This window comes from Sander vitreus, chromosome 18, assembly GCF_031162955.1.
Source record: "Sander vitreus isolate 19-12246 chromosome 18, sanVit1, whole genome shotgun sequence".
NCBI classification, from domain to species: Eukaryota; Metazoa; Chordata; class Actinopteri; order Perciformes; family Percidae; genus Sander; species Sander vitreus.
In genome coordinates this window covers 723,766-728,765 of record NC_135872.1, presented here as the reverse complement: position 1 = coordinate 728,765, position 5,000 = coordinate 723,766, and the positions used below count along the sequence as shown (strand labels likewise).

Sequence of the window (5,000 nt, the reverse complement as noted above, 5' to 3'; positions counted from 1 at the left end):
TGTGTGTGTGTGTGTGTGTGTGTGTGTGTGTGTGTGTGTGTGTGTGTGTGTGTGTGTGTGTGTGTGTGTGTGTGTGTGTGTGTGTGTGTGTGTGTGTGTGTGTGTGTGTGTGTGTGTGTGTGTGTGTGTGTGTGTGTGTGTTGTACAGTGCTGACATTTACACTTCATTAATAGCAGCTGGTAGTTTGTTGATTTAAGCTTCTCTTCTTGTTCCATGTCTCTTCCTCGCAGCTACATTACACCGTTATATTATCATGTTTTAATACTAGCTGAATACTACCATCCCTGTATGGATGTGATATGATTTCTATCTTTGTTCTTCAACGCTTTTTAAACTATGAATGATGAATGATGTATCAGATCGTTGAATAATCTCCAGTACACTCTGATACCGATAGCAGCATTTTAGGCAGAATCAGAGGCTTTTCTTATACTGATATGGGAACATCTCCAAATAAAATCATCATAAAACTGTTTTGTATGAGTCAAGTAGGGACGCACTGAATCCAGATTTTTGGTGTTCTGCTGAATCCTGAATCCCCTGGTTGAGATTCTGCTGAATCCTCGTCCCGTCCTCAGTCCATGAACACAGTCAACACATTAATGAAGACATGTCAGCGAGAAAAATCAACACCAGAGACAGAAAAGATCCGGAAAAAATAAAGATTTTCAAGTTTATCCAGTTAATATAAAGACTCAGAGGTTCAAGAAGAGTTTTTAGCCTGGTTGACACCAGACCCCTCTCAGTTACAACTGAGAGGGGGTCTGGGGAAGGTTCATTTACAGCCCATTTCCAACGGACGCCACTCAAATGCCTCCGGGCGCAATTGGATAGTCCTTCAACCAATCAGACCAAAGATCTGGGTGATGTAGCAGCAACAGCCGCTTCAATGGTTTGCTGCGCTTTTGGATGGCCGTCATGTTGAATGTAAACAAAAAGCTGCTCGCCGTCGCTGTGCTATCGTCACCGTGTAAAGCCAACGGTTGTGATTGGTGTAAAGCCCCCCTCAACGGTTGTGATTGGTGTAAAGTCCGCCTCAACGGTTGTGATTGGTGTAGAGCCCGCCTCAACGGTTGTGATTGGTGTAGAGCCCGCCTCAACGGTTGTGATTGGTGTAGAGCCCGCCTCAACGGTTGTGATTGGTGTAGAGCCCGCCTCAACGGTTGTGATTGGTGTAAAGCCCGCCTCAACGGTTGTGATTGGTGTAGAGCCCGCCTCAACGGTTGTGATTGGTGTAAAGACCGCCTCAACGGTTGTGATTGGTGTAAAGCCCCCCCTCAACGGTTGTGATTGGTGTAGAGCCCGCCTCAACGGTTGTGATTGGTTCCTCGATTTGGAAAAATTGGAAATGGGCTTGAATGGGCTCTTGGCCAAATGGACTTGCAGAGCAAATCTCTAATTTGCCGGAAGTTCGTCAGGGTTTTCCCAGGCTAGAAACTAGTTGTTCCAGGGCAGATTTTAATGGTTTCTTTGAGGCTAGAAGAACTTCTGCCATCATCAATCGTATGACTTCAACCTTAAAGCATCAGTACAACGATATGTTCGTCCGAGATGTTTCCTGTTTTCTGAAGCATTCCCACAAAAGTAGGAAGCTGTTCTTGGTTCATCAATAAAACCTGCTTCTACCTCTACCAACAAACATCTAAACGGACGTTTTCTGGATAAAATGAGTAAGAGGTGAAGTTTATCCAGTGACTATGAAGCCTCAGAGGTTCAAGAAGAGTGTCCAAAGAGGTTTTAGACTGTTTGGTCCGTCCAGAGTCAAAACAAATGTCCAAAGGAATCCCCCAAGGTATCCCCAGGTATTCCCAACCAAGTGGGAAGCTGTTCTTGCTTCATCATTCAAATCTGCTTCTACCTTTGCCAAGAAACATCCAAGTTTCACTTTAAAATATCTGTAAACTGTTCATCCATCCATTGAGAAAGTCATAAGAGTAATAAGAGTCATTCTCACCAAACTCTTCAGGGAATTTCCATCAGACCCCACATCAGAAGACACAAAGGTGTCCAATCAGAAGACGCAAAGGTGTCCAATCAGAAGATGCAAAGGTGTCCAATCAGAAGACACAAAGGCGTCCGATCAGAAGACACAAAGGTGTCCGATCAGAAGACACAAAGGCGTCCGATCAGAAGACACAAAGGTGTCCGATCAGAAGACACAAAGGCGTCCGATCAGAAGACACAAAGTCATCCGATCAGAAGACACAAAGGCGTCCGATCAGAAGACACAAAGGCGTCCAATCGGAAGACACAAAGGTTACCGATTGGAAGACACAAAGTCATCCGATCAGAAGACACAAAGGTTACCGATTGGAAGACACAAAGTCATCCAATCAGAAGACACAAAGGTTACCGATTGGAAGACACAAAGGTGTCCGATCAGAAGACACAAAGGTTACCGATTGGAAGACACAAAGTCGTCCAATCAGAAGACACAAAGGCGTCCGATCAGAAGACACAAAGGCGTCCGATCAGAAGACACAAAGGCGTCCGATCAGAAGACACAAAGGCGTCCGATCAGAAGACACAAAGGCGTCCGATCAGAAGACACAAAGGCATCCGATCAGAAGACACAAAGGCGTCCGATCAGAAGACACAAAGGCGTCCGATCAGAAGACACAAAGGTGTCCAATCGGAAGACACAAAGGTTACCGATTGGAAGACACAAAGGCGTCCGATCAGAAGACACAAAGGCGTCCGATCAGAAGACACAAAGGCGTCCGATCAGAAGACACAAAGGTGTCCGATCAGAAGACACAAAGGCATCCGATCAGAAGACACAAAGGTGTCCAATCGGAAGACACAAAGGTTACCGATTGGAAGACACAAAGTCATCCAATCAGAAGACACAAAGGTGTCCGATCAGAAGACACAAAGGCGTCCGATCAGAAGATACAAAGTCATCCAATCAGAAGACACAAAGTTATCCAATCAGAAGACACAAAGTCATCCAATCAGAAGACACAAAGGTTACCGATTGGAAGACACAAAGTCATCCAATCAGAAGACACAAAGTCATCCAATCAGAAGACACAAAGTCATCCAATCAGAAGACACAAAGGTTTCCGATCCACCAATATACGATGGGGAACTAGTTGTTCCAGCACAGAGTTTGATGATTTCTTTTGTTCCAAAGAACTTCTCCTACCATCGTCAATGGTATTACTTAAACCTTTATGCATCTGTCAATGGTTTCTGCATCAGTACAACAGTTTCTTCGTCCAGATTTTTCATGTTTTGAGAAGCATTTCCAACAAAGTCACATCAATCAATCACATCCAATGTGTGGGACTTTCTCCCATCTAGCATTGAGATCATATATCGCAATCAACTCTCTCGCACCACGCATTTCAGAGTACGTATCACAGCTACGGTAGCCTTCACGCTTCAGGAAGACGCTCTCTTGCTCTTTTCAATCTCCTTTGTCTTTTTCTGGGCGAAGACGAAGACTCCTGTTACTCAAATTTGGATTTTGAATACGTGTTGGTCCTCCATGTTTCCTTCTTCAAACTTGCTGGGGGGCGGGATGCTACGATACCCGTTAGCAGCATTAGCAGCAACTGTGAGTTTATCATGTGACAGAGAAAACACGGAAGGTGGAGCAGTATGTCCTGTATGTCCCTTACACACACACACACACACACACACACACACACACACACACACACACACACACACACACACACACACTAAGGTGGAGCAGTATGTCCTGTATGTCCCTTACACACACACACACACACACACACACACACACACACACACACACACACACACTAAGGTGGAGCAGTATGTCCTGTATGTCTCTTACCAGCTAACGTATTTCTAGATGCAGCATGAATATGGAGCGTCTGCCCCAGTTCATGCAAACATTAATGAAAAATTTCAAGCCAATAGGAATACTTGGAATTGATGGTGGAGGTAAATATTCATAAAAAAGGACAAGTTTGTGAACGGGAAACACAGATTTGGAGAATGAACAACTAAACACGTCACACACTGGACCTTTAAAATATCTGGAAACTGTTCTATCTTTACTATCATCTGTTTATTTATGTCTGAACCAAAGTCCTGTGGGCATACTGGTCTGTACTACGAATCAAGATCAACATGCCCCTAATATATATAGTAGTATAGGCCCCTGATCTGTACGTCTGCCAACAAACACATCACACAATCCTTCTAAGAGATTTGACACGCCAACCTGACGGCCGACCGTCGACAGAAAAGGCAGTTGGACTGATCAGTCTGCTCCCCGAGGTCCAAAAAGTGCCTCAGAACACACCGAAGTGACGCCGACTTGAGCGTAAGTAATACGTCTCCATAACAGCAGGTGGCACTAATCTGTATTGTCGCCCAAAAAATGAAAACCGGCAGCTGATTGGACGAACGTGTCACGTGGGTCTGGCTGCTCCCCGACCATCATGGCGTCTCGTTCAGAATATGATCTCATATTGTCCTAAAATAGTTCCCCGTAACGTGTTTCTGGAAACATGTGAAGAGAGAAACAGGCCGTGCAGCTGCTGAATCTGTCTTCATTTCAGATCAACAAAGGTCAGTTTAGAAGATTAATGTCAGATGTTGAGAGGCTCTAGTCACGCTCATCCCGCTCGTCATTTCCGGGTGAGCTCTCCACCAATCAGATGGGTCATTGAGTCCGACTGCCCGCTGGCCGATTCAACAAGTCCAATCAGCCCAAATGAAGCCGACGGCTCCTCCGACAGACGACGGCACGAACACACCGAACAGACTCGAGTCACCGACCTTGCCAGACTGTCAGACGGCCGATTATCGGGTTGGTGTGTCGGCGCCATTAGAGATCTGTAAACACTACATCCGACTTTTCTTGGTTCTTTAATTAAAACTACTCCTAAACACTCGTAAACAAAAGGTATGTCCAGCTATGTCCTCTATTCAGAGTCATTCTTGGCAAGTACCTTAAGAAATGTGGAAGTTTTCCAAGCTTTTACTTCGTCCGTGAATCGAAAAAAATCCAAATGTA

General features: G+C 45.0%; 1 protein-coding gene across 1 annotated transcript in view; it reads right to left on the bottom strand.

Moving 5' to 3' along the window:
• The window catches only part of LOC144533812 (kinesin-like protein KIF26A), a 52,722-nt gene that overhangs the window by 37,918 nt on the left and 9,804 nt on the right, over nt 1-5,000 (bottom strand). The gene's annotated exons all lie outside the window — the stretch shown is intronic.